General features: G+C 39.4%; 1 protein-coding gene and 1 long non-coding RNA gene across 2 annotated transcripts in view; one reads left to right on the top strand and one right to left on the bottom strand.

Annotated features, from left to right (window-relative positions):
* The window catches only part of LOC134364735 (uncharacterized), a 46,187-nt gene extending 24,725 nt beyond the window's left edge, over positions 1-21,462 (bottom strand). Inside the window, exon 1 of the long non-coding RNA XR_010021881.1 lies at positions 21,145-21,462. This is a non-coding gene — a long non-coding RNA (uncharacterized LOC134364735). The remainder of the gene's footprint in view (positions 1-21,144) is intronic.
* NFIB (nuclear factor I B) overlaps positions 16,925-22,799 on the top strand; it is a 282,680-nt gene continuing 276,805 nt past the window's right edge. Inside the window, exon 1 of the mRNA XM_063080855.1 lies at positions 16,925-16,974. The gene's annotated coding sequence lies outside the window, so the exon portion shown is untranslated. The remainder of the gene's footprint in view (positions 16,975-22,799) is intronic.

Genomic DNA, 22,799 nt, shown 5'->3' with positions numbered 1-22,799 from the left:
ATTGGTATTTTTAAATAGCTCCTCTGGGTGATTCTAATGTTTAGTTAGGGCTGAGAACCACTAATTTATAGGTCAAGAGAATAGTGCATCATGGTAAATAATGTTCTCTCTCTCTTTTTTTTTTTTTTAAACTAAGTATGCAATGAATCCCTATTATGGGAGACGGTTGGCTGGAGAGAAAAAGATGAAGTTGGTAGACACTGTGCTCCATGAGTTTAGGATTTAGTAGGCAAATCCTTATACAGAGCATGGGACTGAAAGAGCCCCAAGTTTCAATTCAGATTCTATCACTAACGAGGGAAGTGGCGTTGGACAAGTCATTTGACCTCTTTGGGCCTCAGTCTAAGCATCTGTAAAAAGAAGTGGCTGAACTGAAAATCCTATAATTTGTATCGGTGTACTCCAGTTTTATTCCGTGTGCTAAATTCTCAGAAACCCATACACTTAGCCAAGCAATTACCAAATACTTGAGGAGGCTGGCTCACTCATTCATGCATGCTACTGACAACTCCCCTTCTGATGTCCAACCAAATCCCTTTCTAAAAACTCTAAGTATCAGAGTGTTAAGTTTTAAATAATCCTGGGCTCCCCTAATTCTCTCCCCCAGTCTTTTACAAATTGGCAGATGAAGAGAATGGAGTAGTAGTAATGTCTATGAGCAGTGGGTAATGACTAACAGAAGTTTATCCAGTTGGATAAATGTCTAGTGGATTGCTGCTGGGGTCAGTGTTAGTTCTGGTCTTAATTAACATCTTCATTAATAGTGTGGGAGAGGGAATAAACAATAGCTAATGATATTTGCAGATGGTAGTAAATTCAGAGGTGTTGCTACTACCAGTGAGAGTGGCAAGAGCTATGGGGATATCAGAGATGTGGACAAGAAGTGATTATAGTGATGTTTGTTCTGGAAAAGGCAGAATGAAATGTTTGAGGGAGGAAATGCTAAAAGAAACAACCACTGCAATCCATTGTAACTTGGGTGTGCATTTGGCAAATGAGACAGCTAATAGCCTTACAATTTCTGTTGCATGTACCGGGATGTTATCCTGAACACAATAATAATCATGGCAACAACAATAACAGTAGTAATATCCAAGTGCTTATAATATGCCAGACAGGGGTCTAAGTGGTTTACAGGGAAGTGATTTTTATCCCTAAAATCCACGATGCAGTTCTCCTAGGCTCTTTACAGATTCTGACAGGAGCCTTGCTATGGATATTAATTTTGTAGGTGTGAACAGACCTGTGAGTTCAAGGGGAAATGAGAAATATAAAGAGGGATGGCTAAATAAACTGGAGAGTGTGGTATGTCCTCTTTCCCCAGGCTTAAGAGTAGAATCTTTCCACCTTTGATTGTTCCTGTCCCCAAACTGCCTATCATCCTTTTCTCTCTTTAGTCACTTGCTAGATTGACATGGCTGGTAAGTGAAGACAGAGAAATTGTGCAAATGCTCAGAAAGGAAGATAGGAAGGGAGGGAATGAGGGAGGGATATAGACAGACAGATGGATGAATAGATGAAAGAAGAAAGTAGAAAGAGATAGAGAGAAAGAAAGAGAAAACACAAATTTATTATGTGCCTACCACAGGTAACACAGTAGCACAAGGTGTTAAGCTAGGTACATTTCACAAGTTTTCCTGTTTAACCTTTACATATTTAATTCCCACCATGACTCTCTCCAGTAATCATTATTAGCCTTCATTTTTATTAATGAAAGAAAAGAAAGCTCAGAGAGGTCAGGTCATTGGCTATCAATACACAGCTGATAGGTGGAGTAGAGGTTCAAACTCCAATTGTTTTATTCCTAAACTCTTGTCCTTTCTTACCATGAATACATATTTTCTTTTCTTTCATTTTAGCCCTGTCTGGGTTAATGGTGACTACAACCACACATAGAGAGCCAGAAGGTAGAAAAATTAAGAAGAGAATAAACACTGAGGAGCAGATAAAGGGAAAGTGGCCAGTACACACATTCACTGCCCAGTTCAATGTGATTGAATTATTTATAATTATATTTTTGAAATGAGGAAAAATAGAATTTGCAAACAAGAAAGTCTTCAAGACAATGGAACCCATAATAATGTGGATTTGACCTTGAAGGAATTTGGCAGAGAGCGTCAGAGTCTGAGACAAAAGTAAACTGAAAAGAAAAACAGTTGAATGTATAAAAGCCAAGACTCTTCTTGGGAAATGTGAAGCACAGGGCCAGATGGATGCCAAAGGTCTTCAAAATGACATCAGAGGAGCTTTAGGAAGTGGAAAGCATGTGGCCGAGGCATGGAACTCCAATGCGGCTCCAATTGCCAACTCAGATTTAGAAATTGGGAACTGAAATTTTAAAGTGATGAGATGTGCATTTCTAAATATGGACATAAAATGTATAATTCAAAGAATAAATATGAGGAAACACCAATATAATCATGACCTAGGTCAAGAAATACAGCATCGCCGGGCCCCAGAAGCCCCATCCCCATCGCCCCCCTCTCCTGAGAGGTAACAGTTATCATGATTTCTCTTACAATCATTTCCTTGCTTTTATTTTTTATTTTGACTTCAGCACTTCTGTATGCCTGTTTTTGAACTTTATATAAATAAAATCATACTGCATGTATTCTTTTATGACTTGCTTCTTTCTTTCAACCATATGTTGTATATAAATAAACTATAATGTATTTATCCATTCTACTGTTGAGGGAATGTCTGGTTGTTTCTCCTTTGGAGAATTTATGAACAATTTTGCTGTGAACTTCTTGTATATGTCACCTGCTGCACATGTGCAGGAGTTTCCCTAGGGGAGGAGCCAGAAAACTATCACCTGTGAGCCAAATAGAACCCAGTGACTGTTTTTGGATGGCTTGAAAGTTAAGAATGGTTTTTACATTTTTAGATAGTTGGGAAAAACAAAAACAAGAGGAGAGTAATCTCTCAGGACATGTAAAAATTACATGAAATTCAAATTTTGGCGTCCATAAATACAGTTTTAGTGAAGTGCAGCCAGGCTCATTGTTTACATATTGGTTATGGCTGCTTTTATGTAACATTGGCAGAGTTGAGTAGTTATGACAGAAACTGTATGGCCTGCAAAGCCTAAAGTCAGGACTGGCTACATAATGCCCAGTTTAAAATGAACATTCAGGACCTCTTACTAAAAAAAAAAAAAAAAAAAAAAAGCAAACAACTATCAAGAGTTTCAATAAGGTGACAGCAGGGCATTAAACCAAGCACAGGAGCTTTATAAGCCTGGGATCTCTGCACCTTCACAGATTCATGCCCACAAACTGGCCCTGCCTAAAACATCTGACCCCTTTCTAGAGTATATCCCTAAAAGTGAAATTATAAGCATCTTAAATAAAATAAGTTGCTGTATGTAAAACAGCCAGCACAATGCCTGGTAACTTGTAGGTATTACTATAAATAGGAGGCTCTCTTTCCTCCCACTTTCCCACCCAGGTTTCACCACCCCCAAGAGGTCATTCTGTTGAGTCTCTTTCCAGAAAGGTCAGATTCTCAGCTGGCTGTCAGTTACCATTATAGCTGATGACTATTTGGCTTAATACTGCCGCAATCCCACTCCCTTCTGGGTTCATGCACTTAAAAAAAGATCTTTGAATAAAAATGATTTCTAGGTCCAAAGGAATGAAGGAATTAAAATCTACAGGTAGTGTTTAAAGCTCTAAGTTGTAAGAGTGTCTGCCTGAGCAGATTCAAGGTTTCTTGAAGAAAACTTGCCAAAAACAAAACAAGAAGAGTTCATCAGAAGACAATATTAAAAATGACAAATTTGGAGAACTAACACTACCTGATTTCAAGGCTTATTATAATGATGCTATAGAAACAAAGACAGTGTGGTATTGGCATTAATACAGACAAATAGATCGATGGAACAGAATAGAGAGTACAGAAATAGACTCACATGTATATAGACAATTGACTTTTGACAAAGGTATAAAGGCAGTTCAATGGAAAAAAATAGTCTTTTAAATAAACAGTGCAGGAACAATCTGATCTACATATAAAAAATAACAAATTTCAAACCATATCTTGCACTAACTACAAAATTTAACTTACATGGATATAGATCTCAATGTAAAACATAAAACAGTAAAAATTCCAAAAGAAAACATATAAAAATCTTTGTGGTGTTGGATCAGGCCATATGTCTTAGATATGAAACCAAAAACATAATCCATAATTTTCACTTCATCAAAATTAAAAAATTCTGCTCATCAAAAGACACTATTAAGAGACTAAAAAGAAAAAACACAGTCTGGGAGAAAATATTGCAAATCAAATATTTGATAAAGGCTTTGAATCCACAGTATACAAAAAACTCTAAAAACTCAACAATAAGAAAACAAACAAACTGATTTTTAAAATGGGCAAAAGATTTAAACAAACAGTTTACCTAGGAAGATATAGGAATGGCAAAAAAGCACATAAAAAGATGTTCAACATCATTAGTCACTGGGGGAACAAATATTAAAACAATAATGGAACACATTACATACTTATTAGAATAGCTAAAAATAAAAGGACTTGACCATACTATGTGTTGGTGAGGATGTGGAGGAACTGGAACTCTCACACATTGCAGGTAGAATTGTAAAACGGTACAGCCACCTTTGAAAAATACTTTGACATTTTCTAAAATAGTCAAACAGACATCTGCCATATATCCAGAAATTCCATCCTTAGGCATTTTCCTAGGGGAATTCAAAGCATATGTACATAAAAAGACTTGTACATGGATGTTCATAGCACCTTATTTGTATTAGCTAAAAACAATCTAACTGCCTATCAACAGGTGACAGATAAATTTTATTATACCATACAACGGAATATTACTTGGTAATAAAAAGAAATGAACTACTGATACATACAACAGTGCGAGTGAATATCAAAGTAATTATGCTGAATGAAAGAAGCAAGACAGGGTTGGCCAATTAGCTCGCTCAGTTAGAGCATGGTGCTGATACCACCAGGGTCGAGGGTTCAGATCCCTGGCCATAAAAAAAAAAGAAAAAAAAAAAAAGAAAGAAGCAAGACGAAAGAGAGTACTTGTTGTGTGATTCCATTTACATAAAATTTTAGAAAATACAAACCAAGCTATAAAGACAGAAAGGAGATCAATGGATCAGTGGTTACAGGGGAGGGGAAGAGGGAGGAAGGGATTACTACAAGGCACATGGTAATTACCACGTGCTGCCTATCTTGACTGTGGTGATGGTTTCATGGGTGTGTACATATGCCAAGACTTATCAAATTGTATACTTTAATCATATGCGGTTTATTATATGGCAATTACACCTTAATAAACCACATTACAACATTAAAAAGATGAAATTGCAAGCTCCAAAATGAGAAATCTGCAACAGATAAAATTGGCAAAGCGTTCATATCCAGATCATACAAAGAACTCCTAAAAATCAATAAGAAAAAGACAGAAATGCCCAACTAAAAATAGGCAAAATATTTGAACAGACTTCTCTCAAAAGAGAATATTCAAATGGCCAATAAACAGATGAAAAGAAGCTCAACTTCATTTAGTCATTTGGAAAATGCAAAATAAAACCATACTGAGATATTACTATACATTGGAAATAAAAAGACAGATTATACAAAGTCTTGGTGAAGATGTGAAACAACTGGAACTCATACACCACTGGTGGGAGTGTAAATCAGTCCAATCACTTTGGGTATTTATTTGGCATTATTTACTAAATCTTATCATAGACATATTTCATAACCCAGATATTCTACTCATAGGTTTATGCTCCAAGAGAATGCATACATATATACACCAGGAAACATGCAGAAGAATGTTCGTATTTACTTATATTGGCCTTAAACTGGAAACAACTCAGGGTTGTCAAGTATAGAAGAGATAAATTATGCATATAATAGAAATCGATACTGCAATGTGGAAAAATAAAAGCAAAGACAAAAACAAAACCTACTGTTACCTGCAAAAGCAGGAAGGAATCACAAGAAATGTTGAACAAGATAATTCAGACATAAAAGAATAAATATATGGTATGCTTGCCCTTATATAAAGTTCAAGAATATGCAATATAAGTTTGAATTGTTAGAATAAGGACAGTATTTATCTGTGGGAAGGATAGTGGGGGTAATAATTGTCAGAGAGTGGGAGGTGGTTTCTGGTTGCCAGTAATTTTCCATTTCTTAACATAAGTGGTGTTGACATGGATAATATATCTAGCTACACACTTATGATGTGCACTTTTCCACATACACTTTATACAGAATATTGTCCTTTTTACTGCCATATAATATTCAATTGCATGACTGAACAACAATTTATTTTTTAAGGCACAGGAAGAGAGTCACTTAGGTCTCAATCTATAGGGATATAATGACTTAGGCCAAGGTTGCTGAGGTGCCTCTTTTCCACTCAGTGACTAAATCCTGACTAGCCTTTAGTGCTGTGCAGTTGTGCTGTAGTTGTGCTAAGCTTGCCCACAATTATGCCTCCTTGTTAGGGAGTTGTAGTGCCTAGAATGAGCCCTAAAGGAAGGAGGAGAGATTCCAAGGGTGGGCAGAGCCACTCTACTGCGGGTAGGGGGTGGAGGTAGAGGGGCATTCAGGGCTGAAGAAAAAGTTTGCATATAATTCATGGTTAAGAGTCAAGACTCTAGAACCTCACTGCCTTGGTTCAAATCCTGCCTCTGATCCTTGTAAGCTATTGACCTTGGGTGAGTTATTTACTCTCTCTGCATCCCAGTTTTCTCATCTGTAAAATGGAAACAATATTGTACCTGTATTATAGGATTGTTAGGAGGATTAAGTGAATTAAAGTGCTTAATAAGTGTCATAACATGAATGTGAACATAAGCCAGCCCAAAAGGGAAAACCTCACTCAAAGCATTCAGGCTTGCAGGGTGCTGCCAAGGAGGGGCTAGGGAGGATCTAGGTCAGTGGCCAATGCTCTACAACAAGAGTTTCCCTCAGATGCTGCTCCCATCCTCCGTCCTCTCTAGATACCCCTGATTGACTCTATGCTGTAAAAAAGCTTTGCATACTCCTCTTTTCCTTCTTTTGATAAACACCTTCCTGCAAGGTTTCTAGAATTCTCAGACCACTCATCTGACCTCACCGAACAGTCTGACAAGCCTGTGGACTCAGAACCAGCACACGAACTGTTTCTGTTAGCTATCTCCTTATTCATCTCTCCCCATCCCCATCTGAGATCTCTTTCCTCTATGCTAGAATATCACTGGTTTTGTTCACACTGTATCTCCTGGACATAGCAGGTGCTCATTTGTTGCCTGAGGAGTGACAACATCTTCTTCAATAGATGACTAACACTACTTGTTTCAATGGGTTCTGAGGTGCTCTCAATTCTTATCATTCGAGTAGCATCATTTTATACCTGTCACCAAAACAGCCTTTTGGATACTGCTCCTTCTTTCAGACACTGCTTCCGTCCCACCTTGAGCACAGGGCCTGGCATAGGGTGGATACTCGTTAAATGTTTATGAAGGGGTGCTTGCTCAAGATGCTATTAAATTTTCTACCTTTCTAGGGAAACCTAGGAGTAAACTTGAGACTGCCCCCAGGAACTTCAAACCACAACACAATCTCCTTTAAATCCATTTCCCTTAGCATCAGGGAACTAGGGAAATTCCTCCTTGTTTTTAAACTATAATTGCAAATAAATTCTATCTGTGAGGCCCAGTGGCACTCAGAGGGGTCTTGATGTCTGGTCATTGTCACAGGCCATATTGACTCATGTTTATTATCTCTTACCACATTTGAAGGACAAGGATGGAGACAAATAATAATCAGATAGTCAGATTCAGGAAATATTTACTGAGAAAGGACCATGTTTCAGAAACAGTCCTACATACTGTATTTTGACAACTGAAAATTTTTGATCCCCAAACAACCACACTGAGACAGGCATTATTTTCTTATGTTCTTTTTGAAGGTAAAGGAGCCATAGCTAAGAATCATTACGTGCCTTGCCCAGAGTTACATAGCTTTTGGGTGACAAAGTCAGGACTTGAACTCAAAATGCCAGTGCCTCTAAGTCCAAGTTGAAAGCCTCTATTCCATTACTTTCAAAACATACTGGAGAATAAAAATAATCTTGTTACATTCTGTCATGCCTTGTTTTCCGACCCAAACTGGTTTAGCCAGCTTGATAAGTTCTTTGATCACCACAGGATATTGAATGAATCATGGCTATATCCAAAACTCAAATTCACATTCAAAGGAGGAAGATCTACCCCATTGATAATATTTAAAAGAATGTGCCTGGGGTTTTAAAGGCCAGTTCAAAAGAAGATTGATAAAAATGCTGTGAGGCATATGTAGAAAGCTTCCCAAGGCAAGTCCTGGGAAGGAGCCACACTCACCTAGTGGTTACAGCCTTGTGGTGTGTCCTCACTGCATGGACTGTTTTGCTACGACCATGAACCTTGGAATTAGAAAGATCTGGATTATGAGCACCACGGCCTTCAACTGATTACTTAACCTTTCTGTGTGTCAGGCTCCCCATCTTTAAAATTGTGAGATGATATATGTGACATACTGAGCTCACAGCAGAGACATACTTAGATCTCAGTAAATGGGAATTATTATCACTTGTCATGACACTCCTTTTAATATAAGGTTGGGAAAAACCATTGCCCCAGGGAGGGCTTGCTTAATTAAGGTGCTGCCATTGGACCAAATTGGTCACAGCAAAGGAGAAGATCTAGCTTGTAGGTAGTCACTTAAAATGCTCCCAAAGAAGCCTACATACCTAAATCTCAGGGAAACTCGGTACAGAGGGTCTGAACTCCTAAATATGGAATAAAGTGCCCATGCTGCCCAATTTTGGTTAGAATAAGAGCCATTACGTACACTTCTATGAATGAGTCTGTCACCTCTTCTTCACGCGCCAAGGGTAACTGTAGACTCAACATGAACATAATGTACGAGCTTCTCAGTTATTTACTGTATGACTAAGTGACGCTGTATGTGTGTCCTCAGGTCCACCTCCATTTGGGAGTAAAACTTACAGAGTCGGTGTCCTGTTCAAAGAACAAAGCACTACGAGCAAGTGCAAACTGCACAGGACACTTAATGTTGATGATAAAAATGGCAGTGATTCTCATCAAATCCCATTTTTTAGGCAAATTTCTAAGAATTGTACCACATGAATACATGGAGCAGGCATTCTTAGATGGTATGTATTTGTTATTTTTCAGAGAGCTCATTTATTAAACCAGCACCAACAATAGATCTTTAAAAAAATTTTTTTTGGTAAAACTTTTCAAAATATTAAATTAATAGAAAAAGAGTTCTTGGTTGCACCATGTGTGCTGATTTAGTAATCAGAAAATATGGTCTCTGTACAGAGACAGCAGTTTTATATTTTCTGGGATGATGATTATCTATTAGGATATTGGCACATCATCACATCTCTAAGAGGTATGTCTGATGGGAATATTAAAAAGTATTTAACTTTTTAATTATGTACTTCCTTTATCAATTAAAGCAGATCTGATGTCACCTTCATCAAGTGATCACCTCCCTCACTTGTATTCTGTTATTTGGTTTTAATAAGAGAGAGGAGAGGAGTTACTGTGAGTGGGTCCAGGATTTATGGGGGGTCAGGTGTCTACCTGTGGATGTCAAATATTAATCATGACCTGGAGCATAAAAGGTGGTGAGTAGCTATCCTGGGACATTTCAGTCTGTAAAGAAGCTTGTGGTCACAGTAGTTCTGGTAATGCTGCTCATACTGGTGCACAGAACCCACTTCCCTCCATGCTCTGAAATAAACATTCATACAAAGAACACTTTGTTTAGAGTCAGGAGGCTTCTTTTATGATGTCACCACTGTTAACTAGCTTAGCAGCCATAAGCAAGTCACTTTACCTTTCTGAATCTTGTTTTTATTTTTCATCTACAAAAAGAGCATTTGACCTAGACAAAGAATTATAAATTCCTGAGTATAGGAGGCAGGTCGGTAACCTAAATGGTGAAAGTGGGCCAGTGTGAGACAATAGGGAATGATGGGACTGTGGAGACCAAGCCCCATCTAAAGGGGGCAGCAGCTACTCTGTTCCAACCTATTGGTATTATGTGCAACACTGGTCTAAAAAGTGTCTCACCTTCCAGTTTTTCAGGAGAAGCAAGATTCCTAATTTTTAAGCAAAATATCACAATTTTTAAATGCTGACAGCAAATCCCAACATTAAAAATTTAGGAGGGAGAAACAAAAGATGTTTGTCGCTTACTCAGGGGTCTCAAAACTCTCTTCTAGCTTTAACATTTTTCAATTTTGTGACCATTTACTAATATCAGCAATATAAATAGAAGGTTAAATGGAGAAGTTACAAAACAAAATACTATCTACCTTAAGATTATAACTATGGAAATATTGTATGTGTTCATAAGGAAATGCTGGATCAAAATATATGCAAAGGAAACAATTTTTGGGGGGGTGATGGACTGTAAGTGGATGTCTTTTTTATCTTGTTAATTGTTCATTTAAAGTGTCTCTACTACCACTTGTATAACAAAAAGTTTTTAAAGATAATAGTAAAATAAATATTGAGGGCAGCTTACAATGGTGCCAGGTATAAAGAGAAAAAGAAAGAGGTAGTGATTATTAGGTATGTCCTTAAAACTTGTATTTCTACCCTGACCTCTGTGTTTGCTTGTCAACCATTGTCGAACAGTAGGTTGGTAAAAGAAGGCAGTACTAGCTGCACACGTAAGCCTTATGTGCCTGAAGTTTCCCACCTAACACAGCTCCTCTCTCTCTTTTTTTCTGTTGTTTTTAAAAAATATTTCCCACATCATGAAGCATAGTGGTATCAAAAGTTTCCCAACTTTGTTAGTTTGGCTTCTGAATATATTATATGAAGTTATGGTTTGGTTTTATTTTAGTAAGTAAGGTGGGGTGGGAAGGGTAGCTGACTTATTTTCCCTAATTACATTTTTCTTTGTTATCTGTTAACACTGTTTTCATTCTAAGAACGCACATCGACTGTCTGTAAAGTGAGCAGAAAACCAAGGGTTGTTATTCAGTGTGTTTATTTGAAAGTTTTCAAAATACCCTATAGGAAGGTTACTCTTTTCTAATCAAATTTGGAGTAGAATATTAGCTCAAAGGACTAGGAGGCCTTTGTGTCATAAATGCAGAGATCCTTAGAAACCTACCCATCTTGTGTAGCAGCACCTAGTCTAAGGTCTGAACCCATGCTAAACATGCAATGCATGTTTGCAGAAGGAATGAATTCTTCCTCTGCTTCCTGGGCTGCATCTAGGATTCCTTAGTTACGGAATAAAGACACAAAATGTGTTTATTGATCTTCTTTAAGTAATGGCAACTTGAAATGATTCTAGATATGCCCACAGGAATCTGAAACACTGGGGATGATAGGCTACAGGATTTGAATGCAGGGGGCTTGACATTGACTTTCTATTGAAAGTGGCCCACTGAGCAAAAGGCAGGATGGTCCTTTGCCAGGACTATACTGAAGGATCAGTAGACTGTCTAGCGCTTTCTTGCATCCTGTTGCCTCACTAATTTCTGGCTTGCCAGATGCCTCTGTTTTTTGAAAATGGTTAAAAAAAAAATACCTAAGTAATTCTGTTGTTTCAGAAACCTTACATATGGCACAAAATATCCTGAAATTTTTTTTAGAAAACACTTGCTTTTTCTTTGCTTAATTTACTCATCATTACAGCTGAAATCTATTCAAATTTATTATTTTCTTTTTACAGGCATTGTAATGGTTGAAATTCTAAAGTTATATAAAAGTATGAGAAAGCAAGATATAAAGATTTCATTGCTCATAGTTCCCCCCCCAAGTAAGTCTTAAAAACATAAATAGGCTAAGAAATGGTTGATATTTTAAATTGAGAATTCATAATTTTTTTTGAAACTAGGAGACATACTTCAAACTTGACTTGCCACCATTAAATCAGAAAGCAGATTTTTCACATATTGAGTCATCACTGTGGGCTTTTTTTCTTTTCCTTTTTTTTTTTTTTTTTTTGGTAAACCACCTTAACCTGCTCTTGAAAACCTCTGGCTGGTGTGCAGAATGAGTCTGAGGCTGTCTCTATTTAGCCTGTGAAATTTAACAAGGCCGTAGCCTGGGGTTGGTAAGGCTGTGAGCCACACACCATCTCAGGTTTTTGATGACACCACAAACCACTTGAGATTTATTATGTTAGCAGATGTCATCAGATCTATGTGTGCACAGGTGCAGCGTGCAGTTAGTGAAAGAGGGAACACTGCATGTGTATATTTATTTTTGTACCCATACTCTCAATGGTTAGAAAATGACCTGGTGTGTCTGTCTTGGGCAGTGTGGAGTTTCAATTCCATTGCAAGAGCCTATGTGGTAATAATCTCTTGGAGTCTTTTCCATAGACTTAATTCTGTATGAGGAGCAACTATGTCTTGAGGGAAAGACACTGTGTTTGTTTTTACAGTCAATGTCTAAAGAAGCAGCATAATGGATTACAGCTAAAGACTGCTATAACCAGTAAAAAATAAATAATAGTTACCAGGGTTTGTTATTTATGCTTGGGTTTTCCTCTTACAGAACAATACAGTTGATATGCATTCTCTTTTCCATAACAAATGTTGTACCGAAACAGCTCACATCTCTTGAACTCTGATAAAATGCCAATTTTGGCACTTTATAAATATCTTAATTTAAGGCTCTCCAAATATTTTTAAATAATTAAGAAATAATTGAAACAATTGCCTGGAGGTAATAAGAAATATGAATGTTTATACAAGGTTGTCCTTTATGTATTTTTTAAATTCTAAAAATAATTATCTGATGATTGGATAATCATCAGATGATACCCAAGGTTTATAAAATAATATACACATATTAATATATACATTTTAAAATATGTGTATATTTTATTTAGTATTGAGTCTTAAGTATTTCATTATCTTTATCACATACATTAAATTTTCACAAATTCTGGTATAATAATCGACTAAATACAGTAATCTAATAAATCAATGTGTACCTTTTAATATAAAAATAATAGAAACAAAAACACACTTCCTATATTTTCAAGAAATAGAGAAAGAAGTAAGACAAAATAAACACCTTTGGGGTAATGAATGAAAATTACTGGTTTAGAAGGGGTAGAGGAATTACTTCAATTATGACATAAAGCATTGTAATAATGCATGCCTTTTAGAAATAATTATATAGTGATTATTCTCAAAGATAAACACACGCAGATGTTGCCAGTACATTAAAAAATTTCTTAATTTGAAGAAAACATACAGAAACTGCATTACCAGTTAATTGGTTTTAGGAAGAACCAAAAAATCTGAAGTGTCAGTGTACTTGTGAAGCTTCTAGTAAGTACTATGGAATGAATTGTGCCTGCAACTTATGGCAGAAAAAATTCTTTTTTTTACTGGAATCATTTCAGTTAGATGTGCCAGAGGTCCCGAATGCTTAAGTAGTTTTGCACAGTGCATATTTTTTAAAAAAATAAATAATTACAATTTCTAAGAAAAGACGAGTATAAAAATATATTGGACCTTAGTTATTTTTGGAAGGGTTTTTAACCAAAATCGTTTTAATTTTTTTAAAAAAGCACCTATATTAAAACACTCCCTAATTTCTACGTATTTGTTTACACTGCAAAATATGAAAACCAGAAAATCAACCAGTGTTGTATATTAGAAGACCATGATCATATGCCAATTAAAAAATTTAGAAACAATAAAACATTGAGTTGGCTACAAATTAGCAAGACTGATTTCTATAAGACATTCTTGAAAGTCAGCCTCCTTATTTTATAAACCTTGGGTATCATCTGATGATGACATGTGTACATATTTGACAGAATGATCTGTATAGGAATAAGTATTCTTGTAAGCTTCACATGTCAAAAGAGATAAATGACATATAAATAAAAAAAGATAATCTATGAAGACCTGAACATGACATGCAATGGTACATTTTATGGCTAAATAATATGCTTAGAAAGAATTCCCCTGACAGGTGACAGGAATTCTAGATTCCTTTAAGTCATCAGGAGAATGGAGGAAATAGTTTTTCCACCCTTCCCTAGTCTTTTCCCATTTTGTGCCTTAGGATACTTCCTAGACAAAACTAGATTCTCTCTATAATGCCATTTCACCTTTGCATGAAATAGATGTTGGGATGGATTAATAATTCTGCTATGGACTTCAAATAATAACCAGGGAGAAGATTTTCTGTGGCACGCTTAAAAAAGTTTTAGTATTTGAAAACACTGCTCATGTAAAACACTCCCTTCCTCCACCCTACATAATTTTTAAAAAAATTTATCTGCATTGAATTTTCATATTTTGTATTTGGTTCCTTAGCACCAAATGTGATTTACTTGACCATGAAACTACTATTAGGAAATTCTAGAATGGAAACAGATCTGTGTTACTCACTTGAATTGACTACCTGGGTAGGCTGCATTATGGTTATACTAGCTGAGTGGTTAAAATTACCTAACTTGGAACAAGACAGACTTTAAAAAAGAATTTTCCTTGGGAAGTTATAGCTGAGTGTGGAGAAACGTGTATTTCTCCTTCCTATTATCTCCCTTCCCACAGATATATAGCCATATAAATGGGATATATATGGGATATATGTGTGTATATATCCACATACATACCCACACAGACAGTTTTTCTAGAGGGGAAATTGAGAACTGTTAAACTTGCAGTCTCATAACTCATTTTTAAATTGGACATTTTCTAAACTCTAATTGGGTCAATCCCATTTTTAGTTTTCCACTTATTGAAAATAGGTATGTATATTACTGAAACATCTAATGCATATTATATAGGTATACAGCCAAACATCTATGTAACATATATGTATGCGAGGGAAGAAAACTTTTTATTTTATTTTTTTGTAATGAGATCAAATGTCTTGTAGGAACTACAAACCCGAACAACGTTGTTTAAGTTCTCCAGGACTTCTAGGGTAAACATAATTGGGATTAAAATACTGACATGCTCACATTTAGCAGAGAGATAAGAACAATTCATTGGGAGCTATTCCGGTCCCACTAGTAATCACATAATTGAACAGGGTTTTTAGAGGATATTTGAGGCTATTGTTGTCTGTTGTGCAATTACATAATTAGTCAGGATCTCTGTAATGAAATCTTTTCTAAACAAATGTGGGTTAGTACTTAGTAAATTTAGGGCTAGTGTTATATTTTTACTTTTAATACTTTAATTTTAAATCATTATTATATAACAACTTGGTTTAACCGTAAGCATTATTTGACCACACAACTAAGGATCCTTAAAATGAAAATAATTGGATCACTTAAAAACTAAGCAAAATGACAAACCTACATATATTTAACTTTCAAAAATGTTAATCAAAACTGCTTTATTTATGAACGTCCACTTACTACCAAATCTCTTTTAGAGTGTTTACTTCTGGGCACCCAGGGGTTGCATATTTCTTGGGTGTCGGTTGGTTCTTCCATCTACTCCTACATGACTGACACGTTTTCTGACATTCACGTGGATGCGTATGAACAAAAATCAAAGTGCTCTCTTTCTGGCTATTTCGCCTTAACGTTACGCAGGAGGAACATTTCAGGACTCCTTTTACACGGAAGCGAACGTGGCCTGGCGAAGCGGCACCTAGCAACGTGGCGAGAAGGCGGGAAGGAACAGCACCCCTTGAACCTTTGTGATCACTGCTGTTGCACAGCGTCTTTGCGCGGCTGCCCTGCTCGCTTCCTGCTCCCGCACAACCGCGGAGGGGCCCGTCAACCGCAGACGCACAGTCAGGGAGCTCAAAGGCGCGCGGGGCGGGCAGCCCCCCAGGACAGGCCGCACACAGGAGGACCAGACCCCCACCCAGCACGCCCACCAGCCCCACGCTCGCGAGGGGCTCCCGCGCCGCGCCGGCCGCCACAGCCGCTCGGGCCCGCTCCCGCCTCCCGGGCCGCGGGCGCCCTGATGAATATGCATCGCGGCGCGCCCGCCCTCGGCGCCTCCTTTCGGTTTCCTTCCCGCCGCCAGGCGGAAGCGAAGAGCCGCGCTTCCCGCGCGACCGGGCCGGCCGGGGCGGGGCGGGGCCGGCAGGGCGGCGAGCGGGAGAAAGAGAAAGCCGGGGAGGCGGCGGCGGTGGCGGCGGGGCTCGCGGCTGGTGGCGGTTCCGGGGCAGCCCCGCCGCCGGCCGGGCCAATCCGAGGGCGCGGAAGGGGAGAGCGCGCGACCCCGCGGCCGCAGCGGCTGCATCTGCCCCGCGCAGTCCCACCCCTGGAGCAGCCCGGCTAACACAACAATAAAACCCACCCCACACACGCACACACACACACCCCCACCCCTGGACGGCGTTCAAGTCAGCCACGAGAAACAGTCTTCTGCAAGTGAGAGGAAGGAAAGCTGGGTATCCAGGCAGACCGAGGGGCTGCCTGCCTTTAAACTTGACTTTGACCGCCTTTACTCCTCGGGCCAAGGATTGTGGCAGTGCAGAAATAATTAAAAAAAAAAAAAAAAAGAAAGAAATAAGACTGCTCCCGGACTGCCTTTTCTTTTTCTAAACTAAACACAAAAAGCGACACCAAAACAACCCTTGAGAAAGTCCACAAATCTGTACCTGAGACACGTGAAGTCAGCGGCCCAGGGTTTTGTTACAGATTCAAGATCTCTTTTATTTAATGCAATACAGTGCGATGGTATGTGGTTTTGAAATGATGGGTTTTATTTGCTTGTCTCCTTCTTCCCTTGCACCCTCTTCCACCCTAGGCACAGGTTTGTTTTTTTCCCCCTGCTTGTGCATTGTAAAGTGACTGTTTCACCCCTTTCCTAAATGTCATTTCTGCTTTACAGGTTGAGCTACAGTGCAGGATTTCCAGAACTAATACAAATATGTACTTTTTTTTCTTTCTTTTTTTTAGCGTTGGCAACTTCAGTGCATGTGACATACTTTATGGCGGGAATCAGTGAATAACATTGTGAGTCCAAATCGTGTGGAATCTAACATTTTTCCTGCTCAGCTTCCTACTTTCTCCCCCTCCCCTTTCAATGTTGGAAAAAATTACGGTACAAATACTTTAGTTATACCTTGTAGCCTATTCTCCCTTCTTGAAGCATTCCTTTCTTCAAGAAAGGAATTTTCATTTTAAGGTACAGCTTTGTTGCATATTCTCATTTACAAATACATTTTTTAAGTGAGGGAAGTACTATTTAGCTCTGATTAGTGTGTTGGAGTTTTTAAAATCCGTATTCATTCTAATGTTTAGTTCCCCCCCCACCCCCCGTCACCTAATTTGTGGCATCAAATTGTTAGCTCTTCTCCCGCCCCACACCCCCCTTTTAAAAAAAAGATTATGATGAATTCCTTCTGTTCACCCCGTTGTTTTTTGCCCTAGGATTTTTTCCCCTTTGCCTAAGTCGCGGGGAGGGGAGGGAGGTGCGCGCGCGCGCGTTTCCCTTTTCCCTTGTCCTCTTTTCGCCAGTACGTCTGGGACACATTTTAATGCACAATATCCCATCCATTAAGTTGAGGTTGAATGAGGAGTGTGTGAGGACTTGGCAGCTTTCAGGTTGGAGGGGGCGGGGAAACCAGTTTCGACTTTGACACAAGATGCCGAAGTGGCGTGATCAGAATTATTATTAGGGCTGTGAACATGGCCATCTTCTCCTGGGGTTGGAAGAACTGCCATTGAACTTGAGAAAGGACAGACAAGATCTCCAAGTCCCTCCCCCCCCCCCAGTACAGTAGCTGGCAGGGTAAAGGCGCCAAAATACACAAGATTAACTCTGACTTTCTTTGAACGGATCTTATAGCACCATCCTTTGTAACTTTAACTTCCAACAGGCGGGAAAAAGTTAACTTTTGAACCCATCCTTGAACAGACATTTAAATCAGCCCTAAAATGGAATAAGTCCAGAAAGTCATACGCACATGCTTATGTGGTTAGAAAAGAATGCACGTGTAAATAAGCAGTGTGCATGTGTGTATATGACTAAGGAGTTCAAGATTTAATCAAAATCAGAATTAGTGCGACTTTCGAGTGCATTTACTGTATGGGGAAGAGCATTTTGAGAAGCAGCTGACCTTTAAGCAGCCTAAGGAAAAACTGCAAAGAGTTGTGAAACACAAAGTGTTGTGGTTTGAAGTTTGATGTTTTCGTTTAATTGTATAAGAGATAGAGAAAGCTCCACTGCTGAAAAGTCCCTATTAAATCATATGTGGGTAAAGGTCAAGCACTCCAACTCACTGATACAATGTACTGCAGATTCCTGCTTAAGTGATGGGGAGCACAGGAAAAAGTGCTTGGGCAGTAAAAGTATTAGAACGGTAATTATCATCCGTGGTTGCGACTGCATTCTTGTGCACTGGGAAAAGGTTTTTTTACTGGCCCTGATGAATTTTAAAGCTGAGTATTGTTGAAAGCTATTTTAATAGGAAATTGATTAGCTGAGTGTTTCATACAATAAATGGTGACAGTTTCATTGTTAGATGTCCAAAATAAATTCCTTTTATTCTTTAGCACACATAGGGATCCATTTAATTTAATATGGTCAGACTGAGCAGCAGCATAATTTTGAGTGAATGTGATGTCACAAACATCTGTAACTTTGTTTTTGCAGTTTGTGACATCACACAATGTGACAACATTACTGCTTTGAAATTTACTAGCTTGTGCAGTTAAAATATTTCAGATACATTCAGAGATAAAGCTTACTAAACATATATTTTGTATAGGCCCAATTGTGTTTGCTCTTTTTAATTACACAATTGTTTCTTAAATTTTAATGTGAAAGTTAAAATGTACAACTCTGTTGTTATGCATTGTTTTGATTTTTAAATAGAATAGCAGTTTTCAGAGGAATAATTAGAGAAAGGGGTGCAGAAAGTTTAAGTTTGTCTGCAATGCACTTTTTATACTAAATACAGAATGTAAAAACTACTTGGCCATTTTGGACAGAGCTTTCTAAACTCTTTAATACCTATCTGTTTTCATATGTCACAAAGGCATATGTGGATGGGTAATAAAAGCCACTTTACATTTAGAAATAAAATGATAGTTTAGTTTTATTTTAAAGGTCAACTGTTTTGAAAAAGGGCAATAACTACAACTCTCAGTATCAGCAGAAAAGAGACTGAGTATGTGTGCATTTATGTAACCTCTGTAGTATTGTGAATGAAGTTAGGCAACCTTTATCGCAATTTTCAAAGTTCAAAATAAATCATACAAAAGTTTCAGGGCAACTGCTGACTTTGTAATCCGGGCAGCAAACGTCTTCAGAAGTTGAGAGTCTCTGTTGATGACTGGCCTCATCTCTGTAGAGAGGTGGAAACCGGCTAACCTTAATGGAAGAATCTGGCCCAATTGGTATTCAGCTTCAGAGTTCTAGCTTGTAAATGTGCCCGAAATGTAGACATTTTTAGTGGGACAGTATTTTTTTTTTCTTAACAGTTGAGTACAGGCATTTCAGCAGCGACATTATTAACAGCATCATTTTTCTCATTTAGTTTTGTCCTCAGGGGACACCAAACAGCTCCCAGAGGAGGGAAAAAAAGTCCAAGGTTATTTATTCGTTTCAGTGAAAGGCAAAGGGCTGGCAATGGGGGTGGGGAAACTAACCGGTTGTGAATTCTCTAGTGGGAAAAAAATTGCTACCCTAATTTGACAGTAGTAGTTTAAGGGCTGAGAGAGCTGGGCATGATTTTGCAATTCCCATCAAGTGCAGGCAATTTCAGTACTTGTTGTTTGTTTATATATGCATTTTTTTTTTTAGTGGATTTTTGGTGTTCCTGCTTGTGGATATAAATTTGGGTTTTCCAGGCTACACATGTATGATTTTTGTGGTTCATTTGGAAAAGGAAAAGTCCTGGGCTTGGTGTAGTGGATACTTGCAGTTTTGCAGGCCTGTTTCCTGGGGTCAGGAGGTCATCTGTCTCTTTTGTATTTAGTTTTTAAATATTGATATTGGCGATGCAGCCAGGGTGTGTGGAATTGTTGAGCCTCCCTGCAAATCATGTGCAATAGCTAAGAAAAAGTCATCGAGTGTATTGAAAATGACAGCTTTGTTAAACTCCAAGAAACCTTTCATGAAACTGCCCAGGATTTTCAACCTGTCGCTTCAGTTTCTTTAGAAAGGAAAAGGTTAAAAGAAAACATTAGGAGATATTTGGGATGTCAAGCTTCCCTCTGAAGGTCAGTGAAAGGCTCAAATTGGGTGACATTGATTATTTTCAAATATACAATTGGGAAAAGTCAATAAACTTTGTCTTAGTTAGAAAAGTTAGAATAGCTGATCTAGGGAGAAGATCTATAGCAATACTGAAATATCAGATTTTCCTATTGCTGAGGGAGTTATTCACTAATTCATTCACTTCTCTCCAACTCCTCAGTCTGGTTTTCGGGTGAATGAAAGTGGCCTGTCATACCACTGCTTTAAACCTTACAGTGTGGGAGAGAGAGAAGAGAGTGAGTTTAGGAGAGGTAAGTACCAAAATCTAAGTGTTTTGCCCTTTTTGATAGAATCGGAAGCTTTTCAGAGATACTCGAAAACCACTCTTAATACCATGGCATAGACATGCCGGAAAAAGGGTAAGTTAATAAAATGTATGTACTTTCTCAGTTTCTCCTCTCTACTCTTCTACCTGGCATTTAAAAGATTGAAATTTCTCAAACTAAAGGTGGGGGACAAGTGGTGTCCTGAGAGAAGCCAGACGTCCCATGCACCCAAATCCACCAGTCTCTCTTTACAAAACTCTCCTAGAGTTCTCCCCGGGGAGGCCTGCAGAGACCCTGGCACTGGCTGGACAAGAAACAGCATTTTGGGGGGTGTCAGACACCTTGACTGTAGCTCCAAGGCCTGAGAGTCAAAGCCTTACAAACTGAGCACCCCCATAAGCCCTCCCTTCCAGAATGTTTCTGTTGCTCATTCTTCACTCCTTTTTGGTTTTCCTCACCTCACCATTTACTCCTTTCTCATTTTCCTTTTTCTTGGAAACAAAGCAAAACCAAAAACTATCACGCATCTTCCATGGTCATCAAAGTGTTCCCAACCATAAGCACCCTACAAACGTGGGACACCTGAAAGAGATTAGAACCCCTAAGTGATGGGCCTGGGAGGCCCCAGACGTCTTCACTTCTTTGGGATCTTACCTGGGTCTGACGCTGCTTCTTCACCCCTGGTGCTGCTGCAGCTTTTGTGGGCTCTTCTATGTAATGGTTCTCAATTTTTCAGTTTTCTGTTTTAAGCTTGTGAGAGACTTTTGGATGCAACCTGGTTTTGGTGGTAAAAAGAAGTGGTTTCTGTTGGGAAGGGAAACTAACAAGAGGAGGAGGGGTAGCGATGTCTGGAGACACATGCCCAGGGCTCAGCACTGGGCCTCTTTTGCCAGGGGACAACGGCTGGTTCTGGGCTCTCTGGCTGAAAGGAGTGCTCTCTGGGTGCCAGGATTTCACTAGGGGTGGTGTGGCGAGGAGGGACGGCAGAGGGAGGGAGGGAGGGAACAGAAGGAGAGATGGGCGCTGGATTTTTAAAGAGACCCCGAAATAATGGCTTCTCTAAGAGTCCAAGCATTCAAAGAGGTGTGTTCAAGGGCATGAGTGCATTTCTGCCAAGGGGAATGTCTTTTATGGTAAATTAACTCCAGTTAAATTGAATATTTGTTCAAAGGGAAACTCCAGTAGTTAAAGCTGGTATTATCAGTAGAGCTTCCCCGCCCCCTCCCCTCAGAATCTGATGAGGGTGAGAAAAGGGATGCGGTGTAATGTACAATACTAAGTGATGCTTTGGGATTTTTTTTTTTTTTTTGGGTTTTGTTTTGTTTTTAATCTAAGATGAAGTTGCCTAAAATTTCTGAGAGAGAAATGAGTATTTATTTGGATTAACCCCGACCGTCACCTCATTTCTTTCATCTATAAAGACTGTCAACTTCATCCCAGCTTTTCAGAAAAGAAGAAATGACCCGCACAAAAGAAATTAACGCTGTCAGAACGTTGTCTAGAGGATTTGCCCAGGGGGTGGGGTAGCAGGGAGGCTGCTCCCAGCGGCGTGTGCCCTAAAGGGTTAACTCGCGGGAGCTGTCGCAGTTTCCCCGACTTTACCTGCCTTCCCAGGCCCACCGCCCCCCTCCCGGCCTCTGCACGCCCCACCCCCAGCGCCTTTCTTCTCCGGGCTCCGGGTTTACGGGGGCTGCAGCTGGTAGACTTGGCAAGCTCGCCTCATTAAGAGCGCTCTTTGAAAACGGACTGTGTTTGAGCATTTCCCTAATGAGGACAGGACGGGGTTAAAAAGTGACCATTTCATGGTTGACTTGAACCTGCCTACTTTTCTTGATGTGTCGTCGTGAAATGCTTGATGTGGATAACTCCCACTTGGTGAAGGAAAAAGTCACTGGTTTCTTCAGGTCCGCTGGGGGAAGCGAGGCGGGGACGGTGGGCAGACGCGGGGGAGAACGAGAGGAGAAAGTTGAGGGAAAAACCGAGAGGGAGGAACACAGGGCGAGGGGATCAGTGGCGAGAGCTTCGAAACACTCCAGCAGCACCGGAGGAAGCGAGGGCGGCCCCGCCCCGGGGATGGAGCCGTCCAGGCCCCTTCCCGGCCCCAGCCGCTCCCGGCAGCCCCCCGCTAGGGAGACGCGGAGCCCTTGGCACTCACTTTTCCTCTCTCCATTGTCTGGGCAGCCTTTGCCTTCACCTCTTCCCCACCTACCCCATGCAGAGAACGGGAACTTTGGGGGGCGGCGCACGTGTGCCTGTGTGTGTAGAAAGGGTGCAAGGCAAACCGCCTCCCTCAGGATCCCCGGAATCAA

This window comes from Cynocephalus volans, chromosome 16 (genome assembly GCF_027409185.1).
Source record: "Cynocephalus volans isolate mCynVol1 chromosome 16, mCynVol1.pri, whole genome shotgun sequence".
Lineage (NCBI taxonomy): Eukaryota > Metazoa > Chordata > Mammalia > Dermoptera > Cynocephalidae > Cynocephalus > Cynocephalus volans.
Note: the sequence above shows the minus strand (reverse complement) of the source record. Positions and strands in the feature narration are given on the sequence as shown.